Below are 9,833 nucleotides of genomic sequence, written 5' to 3'. Positions count from 1 at the left end.
AAAGTCTGTTAACTATAAATGAATAAGCACTTCATTCTTAAGGGTGGAGTGGCCCATATGTGTCAATTAGGTTAATTTGATTGATAAGGTTTTCCAGTTCTTCTGTGGCCTTACTGATATTCTGTTTACATGCTCTATTAATTTTTGAGAGAATAGTATTGCAATTTCTTACAGAAATTGTGGATTTATCTATTTTCTATTTTCTTTTGTAGACCTATCAGTTTTTACTTCATGTCTTTTGAAGTGATATTATTAGATAAGAACTTTTAAGATTGCCATATCCTCCTGATGAATTAACCTCTTTGCCATTATTAAACGAAACTCCCTTTCTCTAGTAATAGTCTTTGCACTGAGATCTGCCATGTCTAATATTAATATAGCCACTTCAGATTTCTTTTGATTAGAGCTAGCATTGTATCTTTATCTTGTTACTTTTAACCTAATTGTCTTTTTTTATTTGAAGTGCATTTCTTGGAGGCAGCATGTAGTTTGATATTGCTTTTCTGTCAAATTTGACAATCCTTCCTTTAAATTGGGGTTTTTAGACCATTGATTTAGTTTTCAATCCATCACTTTGTTTGCCTTCTATTTGTGCCATCTGTTCCCCCCCCCTTTTTTTTTTTTTTTGGTTTGCTTTTACATTCATTTACACTAGTTACATATTTCTTATTATTATATTTTATCTCCTTGTTGTTATACACTAACTCTATTTTCTTATTGTAGTGACTCATAGTATTCATCTTTAACTTATTACATTCTATCTTCAAATTATATAAAATTTTATATAAAAATTTTATTTTACTATAAAAACTGTACAATAGTATATACTTCCATTTCTCCCGTCCTGACTTTTGTACTGATAGTCTCATATAATTTACTTTTATATATGCTATAAAATCCACACTGCATTATTCTTTTTGTTAAGACCTCAATTATATTTTGAAGTGATTTAAATAAATAGAAATAAACCTCATATTTATACATGTAGTATACTTATAAATACCTAATTATAAATATTTAAGTATAGTCAATAAATAGAAGTATATATTTGTATATTTATTCATATAGTTATCTTTCCCATTGCTCTTTAGTACTTTTTAGATCCATATTTCCATCTAGCATATTTTCCTCCTATTTGAAGGACTTTTTTAAAAGTTTTAATTTTCATTTATCATTTAAAAGATGACATTTCATTGTGTTGTGAGCTGAATTGTGTCCTCCTAAAATTCATATGTTGAAATTCTAACTCCAAGTCCCTAGAATGCAATTGTATTTGGAGATATGGACTTTAAAGAGGTAAAGAAAAGAAAATGAGATTATCCAATATGACTTGTGTCCTTATAAGAAGAGAAATTCAGACACAGACATAGAAAAGACCTTGTAAATAAACTGGAAGATGATGATCCTCTACAAGCCATGGAGAGAGGCCTCAGAAGAAATACCTTGATCTTAGACTTCAGGACTCCAGAACTGTGAGGAAATAAATTTCTGTGTTTTAGACCACTCAGTCTGTGGCACTTTGCCATGACAGCCAGAGCAAATTAATACATCTGGCTTGCATATTTTCTGTCAAGAAATCTGAAACTATTTTCCTTGTTATTGCCCAGTATGTAGTGTGTTCACTTTTTTTCTAGTTGCATTTGAGAATTTCTCTTTATGGCTCTTTTTCTGCAAATTGATTATGATTTGCCTTGGTGTAGTTTTCTTTGTGTTTATCTGCTTCACATATGTTAAGTTTATAGATTTCACCAAATTTGGGGAAAAAAATGGTCATTGTTACTGAAATATTTTTATCACTAGCTTTTGGAACTCCAATTATATGTACATTAGACCACTTAATATGTATCACTTCATGTATTTTGAAGTGATATTATTAGATAAGAACTTTTAAGATTGCTGTATCCTCCTGATGAATTAACCTCCTTTCCATGTCTTTTATACCACAGGTTCTTCAGTTTCAGTTTATTCTCTCATTTCTTTTTTACGTTTGTGCTTCAGTTTCTCATTTTCTATTGATATGTCTTTAATTTAGCGTTTTTTTTTTTTTCTTTTGTCATTCTGCCATTAACCATGTCCAGGGAATTTTTAAATTTCAGCTATTTTTACATATAGTAATATTTTTACATATCTCTTTTTTTTGACATTGAATGTTCTTTTAAATTTTGAGTAGATTTATAAAAATTTGTTTAATGTCTTTGCTGATTCTACCATTATTTTTGTTTCTGTATGCAGCAATTGGCTGAATTTGTTTTTTTCCTGAACAATGGCTATATTGTTTTTGCTTCTTTGTTTAGTAAAATTTTATCATATGCTAGACATCTCAACATTATGGTTTCATATCAAGATGTTTGATATAGATTACTTTTACACATAATTGGATATTCAATTTTGTGGTCTTTTTTTAAACAGTGGTGAAGTTGGTTTTAACAGGTGGTTAAGTAACACATCAGCTTGATCCCTTAGAGTCTTGCTTTTAAGCTCTATTATGGCTGGTCTAGAGTGGATTTTTCTCTATGGCTAATTTAACTCCATTTTCTCTACAGCTAATTTAATTCTGTTACTAAGGCGTATATTTTTTAGGGTCAATACTGAATATTCTGGATTTTTATCAAGGTCTCTATACTCTGGCAGACTGTAACTTGCCTCCAAGCCCTGTGTGAGTTCTGGGAACTGTTTATTTCACAGGGCTCCAGTGGCTCCCTTGTGGAGTTTCATTATATGTATGTACCAGGTTATATTCAGCAACAAATTTAAGAGGATACCTACTCATATTTCTGGAGATATTTTCTGCATAACTCCTATCTCTCGTAATCTGCCTGAAAATTCTAGTTGTTCTATCCTCCCCAGACTTCAGGTTTGTATTCTGTGCTCTGCTTGAGTTCTGTTTCCCTGTACTATTGTCCATAAAAAATTCTTAAGGCTATTGTTATCAGGGCGAGAATAGGAATCACAGTCCTGTATTGCTTGTTTTCTACTCTCTGAATATAGCTGTCTGTTATATTTTGTCCAGTTCATAGGTTATTTTTCCTTTAACAGCAGGTGGCAAGTGTAATGCCAGTTACTTTAACATGGGCAGAAAAATTGTAGGCTTTGAAAGCCTATAACTAGGATTTAATTTTTTTTAAATTTATGTACAAGTTGTTTTGTGGAAAGGCAGCAGTTCTATAAAAAGTCCATTTTATGTCTTTGTCAGATTGCATGTTTTGTTTCTAGATACATTCACACATATGCAAATATATGAATCGATGCTGAAATTTTAAAAAAGTACACCTAAGTGTTCATTTAGACAGAGTATATAGACATTCTAAAACTCCCCATGATTACATATTATAATAGCTATTCTCACATATACCTGAGCATGTATGTAAAATTTGTAGTAGCACATATTAATATGAGAGAATTTGTAATAACCTTGGAGAAAATTTATAAAAGAAGGATTATGTTTATTTTAAGATATAGTTTTGAAATCAATTTTAGGATAAGAATAATACTTTCAAGAAGGAAAAGAGGAAGTACAACAAATTTACAACCTGTACCACATGTGCTTTTGAATATATTTACTTAGATTTAAATAAAATCTTAGTGAAACTTAAAAAATTAATTAAACATTTCTTCAGCACAGACAATGTTTAAGAGAGTATGGTAAGTGTTATGAGCCAAAAATAGAAGACACATATTTCCTGATTTTAAAAAATTTACCATTTGGTTGGGGGAATAAGACCGAAAAAATGTCAGGTAGTGCCAAATGAGTGTAAGTGTTAATAGTATACCTAAGGTCTCTGTAGTTTGTAGAGAATTTAACATTAATAATATGTATCACATCTACGGGAATCCAATGGGATTCAGTTACGATAAGGTGCTTTGTCAGGACCCTAACCAACACAAGGCACTATGCTTGACTGCCATTTTCGTTCTTCAGAAAGGAGCGCTGTTTTCAGTGGCATCCTTTCTACAATTCCTAGGCAAAAGAGACTAAGTTACTTAGACAGAAGCTGCGTCCTAAACTCTGTGTCCTAGCTTGTGCTTCAGATAGCCATGGGCACGCATTGGGTAACTAACAAGTTTTGTTTGATTAATTCATTTCTAAATCACTTATCAGAAGTTTGTATGAAGACTTAAGGCACTCTAGGGAAACTTAAAGTATAGAAGGTGTGTCTCTATGTTAAAAGAATCTATGAGAAAGAGGAGTTTTGTGAGCAAAGGCCATGTAAGCTTGGCCCCCAGGCCATACTAAGCACTAGAGCTGATCTCTCAAAAATGGTTTTATATGTGTAATTCATTTTACTGTAGTTAGCAGAGTATTATTTGTGTTCTATAAGAAAATAATGTTTGTGTGAATATTATAAATTTAATTTTAACGTAGTTCTAACAGTGTTTATTTCACCAAGAAAGGAATGCCTTACAAATAAACAGGCATTACTTTCCTTTGCTTTGCTTTCCCTAGTATACCATGCGTCTTTTCTCCTGCCTCGTTATCTCTTCTGACGTGTTCCTGTTTCTCAGCCCCTCATCTCTCTTGATCATTCTTTCCTTCTCCTTCTATGTGTGTATGAGGGAATGGGTTAATATATCTGAAAGATTTTATTAAAATCAGATTTTGGACATCAAAATGAAGGCAATCTTCCACATAATTAGCTTTGGAAATTATATAATATGCTAATGACATTGTCCTTGCCCATAAAGTTTTTAAAATTCAACCTTTGCAGATAGGTTAGGCCATAAACAAATTTAATTTTGTTTTTTAAAACAAAAATTCTATTTATATGAAAGTTATCACTTATGTTACCTTTTAATGACTTTGATTATTTCCAAAACTCTAAGAAAAAATAATGCTTGCTAGCATTTGAAGATTTTCAAAAAGATGTAACATAGCCTCAAAGTAGTCTGGAAAGGGAGTTTCCGAAGTAGTTCATGAAGGATAGCATCACCACATGAAGCTTTGACTTATCAAAATAAATTTGATGTTTTAAAATGTTTTTAAAATTCATGTAGATAGTGCAGAGTTCCCATATATACCTTCCTGAAAATTAAACCATTGTCCCTATTATTAAAATCTTGCACTGATTCATTTGCTATAATTAATGAACCAATATTAATACATTGTTAATAACTAAGTCCTTAGTTTAAATTAAGGTTCACTCTTTATATTGGACAGTTTATGGATTTTGACAAATGCATAATGCCATTTATTCACCACTACAGCTTTATAAAAATAGTTTTATCATTCTAAAAATCCCCTGTGCTTCACCGATCCATCTCTCCTCCCCTCCTCCCCAGTAACCACTGTTTTTGTTGTTTGTTTTTAACTGTGTCCATGCTTTTGCCTTTTTCAAAATGTCATATAGTTTCCTATCTGCCTAAAGAATAGATTCCTTCATGCTTTTGGTGTCTTGATAGCTTAGTTCTGTTATCGCAGAATAACATTCCATTATATGAATGTACTAGTTTGTTTACTCATTCACATATTGAAGGGCTTCTTGATTTCTTCCTCATTTTGATGATTATGAATAAAGGTTCCTAACACTCATATGAAGATTTTTATGTGGTCACAAGTATTCAACTCAGTTGAGTAAATATGCAGCAGTTCAAATGATGGATCATGTTTTAAGAGTATGTTTAGTTTTGTAAGAAACTGCCAAACTTTCTTCCAAAATACTTGTATCATTTTACGCTCCCACCAACAATGAATGAGAGTTCCTATTGCTCTATGTCCTCATCAGCATTTGATATTGTCAATATTTTGGACTTTAGCCATTTTAATAAGGGTTTATTAGTAAGCCATTGTTTCAATTTATACTTTCCCTTATGTAATATGATGTTAAGAGTATTTTGCAAATGCATAATGCCATTTAAATTGTTTTCATCTGTAAATCTTCTTCATCTGTAAATCTTCTTGGTGAGAGGTCTCTTTACATATTTGCTTATTTTTAAATTGGGTTATTTGGCTTCTTCTTGCTGAATTTTAAGTTTCTTTGTCTATTTTGGAAACCAGTCACTTATGAGATAGGTGTTTTCTCCTAGTCTATGCCCTGTCTTTTATTCACTTAATATTTTTCAAAGAGCTGAAGTTTTAATTTAAATGAAGTTCAAATTATCAAATTTTTTTCTTATATTTTCTCATATTTCTGGTGTCGCATCTAAAAACTCTTTTCCAAACTCTAAGGTCACCTAAAAGTTCTTCCATGTTCTATTCTAGGAGTTTCACAGTTTTGCATTTTACACTTAGTATTATGATCCATTTTGAGTTATTTTTTATGAAAGATGTAAGATCTGTGTCAAGATACATATTTTTATGTAAGAATGTCCAGTTGTTCCAGCGATCTATTTGTTGAAAAGACTAACCTATTTTTATTGAATTGTCTTTGCTTTTTTGACAAAGTTCAAGTGGCTATATTTGAGCAGGTCTGGTGCTTTTTTCTCTATTTAAAAAAAAAACAAACACTTATTAAATTTTAAAAATAAAATGAAATATAAATAAAATCCCAAGGGATCTGTAAGGAGAGGGCTTCCATTTAGTAGGTGATTGAATAAGGCTGATTTTCTCCCTTGTTTCAGAAATCACTCCAAAGCAACAAGGATAATGGCAGACGCAGATATAGATTATAATTTTGATGACAGTAGATTTTTCCTTTTACTCTAAATCACGGTATCTAAAAAAAGGATTGCCAGGTGCAGTGCTTGTTAAATGAGGATGCCAGTGGACACTTAGATTTTCTATATGGGGCTGTGAATATCTAAACAGCTGGAATTCCCCAGAGTTGACATACCTCCTAGAAATAATCTATTGTTTGGAACAACAGAAATGGCTAATTGGGCTAGTAGCAGAATTTCCCTACATGCTACTTCATACTAGTAAGAAGTACACACACACACACACACACACACACACACACACTCATACACTCAACCCTATGCCATAAAGTATTTTAGTATAAACCAGACAGAATTTCTCCTATCTTGAAATGCTGGCCACCCATGCATGAACTTCCTTTAATTAACTGGTAGAGGATAAATTTGCTTCATTCAAAGATGACTAATATATATTTTTTTCAATTTTAGATACTACAAAAAGTCTGAAAAGAAAGAAAATAACAGCCAAAGAATATTGATAAACATAATGCCCCAAACATATGAAAATTGTGATCAAACATTTGCGTGCATTTTAAAAATTTAATAAAACACCTACTTTTTTATATTAAAAAAAGGGTTCAAAGCAGGGTGCATATCTGAGAGAGTGCCATTTTCATCTAAATAACCTCAAGATAATGCAAATACCAGGGGCCACTGAAGATAAAGCACCTCCCAATTCCTTCATGCATTAGGTACACTAACCACTTATATATAGTTTGAGGAGTGTCGAAATCCAAGCCATCCCCTTCTAATTTCTCTTCCACCTAACACAAGAAGTTAGAAGTAATTATACTCCTTTAGGTTGGATGGAGACCTGAGTATCAGCATAACCAGGACCACATGGAAATGCACACTTCCTGCAAAAAAAGGAGATGTGTCCTAAGTGGCTGCTTTGATGACCCGGCCTGAGCTCACATCAGTTATTCAGCTGAGGTTTGTTGAACAGTGTATGAAGCCTGGCTACCAAAATGAGATATCGGTCAGGTGAACTGCTGTGCAGAGTATAACCTAGGTGTAGCGAGTCACAAGGTGATGCTAGACTAGGAAGAGAAGACACAATAATAGGTCCTCAGAAAATTGGTGGAAATGATTTAAGTCCATTTTGGGAGAAGAATGCCAAGAAACAAACATTTTCTTAGGAAGGTGATACCTTTTGATCCAGTAAGTCCAAGTCTGAATATGAGACTACTAGAAATCAGCTGTGTGACTTTAGGCAAATTACTCAGCTTCTGAGAGTTGATTTCCCTCTCTGAAGTGTATGAAATGATGTTCGCATCATAAGTTGTTAGCAATTTCCAGTGACATGATGCTTGGGAAACATTTAATATAGTGCCTAGCACATAGTGGGCAACACAATTCCTTAGGGCATCATTCCCAGTGTGGCTGGCACTGGCAGCTATGGAATGTGGAGGCCCTAGGCACCAGTAAGGGTATCTATTGTTATTATTATTGGCTTCTCATTTTGCCTAAAGGTAGCTCTAATCATTCATATATTGGAATAGCATAGGAAAAAAAAAAAAAAACTCTTTGCTCTTTCTGTTTACTTCTTGTCACATTTTAATTTGAGTTTTGAGCAGTTGCTCAAAGACCTTAGAGAGTGGGCTGGAGCGCTGTCCAGTTGGAACGGCACTCCGTTCCCATCTCCCTGGCAGTTACCCATGGTAACTAACGCAGAACGAGAACACACACAAGTCTCTTTCAAAGGAAAACCGTCACATCTACTCCCACTTTCCTAACAGGTTTTCTAAATCTTCAATAAGTTTGTGTTAGCTGGGAATGAATGTTTGAATTTAGGCTTCAGAAATGTTCCTCCCCCCACCCCAATCTGTATAATTACTGTTTTTTTCCTGAAGCCTTTCAAAGTACTATAATTAACAGATTGGCAGATAACCCATATAACTGCAGTTAAGGCAAATATAGTATGCAGCTGTCTTTGCATTAAGTGATTAAATCAAATAGCATAGTTTTGAAGTACATTTATAAAGCATAAATTTACCTCCTGGCAAAACTGTCTTAAGTAACACACCCTACACCATCTGTTCACTCAGTATTAATACCATATTTCCCAGGACTATAGTTACAGAGAGCAGAGCTACCAGCTGTGCAGAACCAAGAGGTGCTGAGGGATCCTCTGGAATACTCAGCAAGTTCTGGATCCTTTTAAGGATGCTCACAGTGATTGTGCATCTGTAACACACACACACACACACACACACATACACAAGCATGATGTGCATGCACATATACTTATACACATGTATGCATGAGCACACACTCATAGCACCTCAAGGTACAGATGACTGTATGCTCGCTTTCCACAAACAAGGCTATGTGTGACTTTAAATGCATTTATTCAAGTACTTAACTTTTCATTAAATTATTCATTCAACAGTGATTTCCTTAGTACCTCCATGTGTCTGACTAGGTACAAGGTGGTAGGGATACAAAGGTGAACCGTGATGTCCCCTGCTCTCATGGAGCTCACAGTGTAGGACAGAAATCTCATTAACAGACTAACTATAATAAATGGTAATGATTTGAAGACGGGATTGAAACCCAAGAAAACCTAATCTCATTCGGGTTTCTAAAATCAAAAGCTGTAAGTATTTTTCAATTCAAGAATATATATGGTAAGTGAAAAGGTTCAGACATCAAAATTTTTTCCAGAACCTGCCATGAGCAGCAGTAGACTTGGTGATCAACATGGGAAAAGACATTAAAAATATGGTAAGAAAAACTGAATCTAGCAGTGTAAAGAAGTGCTAAATTGGATGGTTCTGACTGTTGTACAGGGTTTCAGAGGTACTGAGAGGCGGGAGGCCTGAGCGGGTGGCACGGAGGAGCAGTGGTTACCCTGGCACACATTAGAATCATCCAGGAGCCATTTAAAACTATACATGTCTACATCCCACCCCAGAGAGATTAGAAAATCTGGGGATGGGGCTTGGACACGTCTCTTTTATTTTTCTCTTCTTGAGGTAATTTTAATGAGCCTTGAAAGTGTAAAACTAGAGCTTACAGAGTCATAACTTATAGTTTGGAGTAATGGAACAGGTCACCCAGACCAATATTCTCATGCCATAAATGAAAACAGAGGTGTAGAGACAGCGAATGAATTCCCCTGGTCTCACAGTTAATTCCAGGCATATATTGAATAAGTTTTCCAATTTCCAAATGGGGCGAAGGGGGGAGGGGAGTGAAAA

Source organism: Rousettus aegyptiacus, unplaced genomic scaffold (genome assembly GCF_014176215.1).
Source record: "Rousettus aegyptiacus isolate mRouAeg1 unplaced genomic scaffold, mRouAeg1.p scaffold_m13_p_3, whole genome shotgun sequence".
Classification (NCBI taxonomy): domain Eukaryota; kingdom Metazoa; phylum Chordata; class Mammalia; order Chiroptera; family Pteropodidae; genus Rousettus; species Rousettus aegyptiacus.
The sequence above is the reverse complement of the archived record's forward strand: the minus strand, read 5'-3'. Positions refer to the sequence as shown.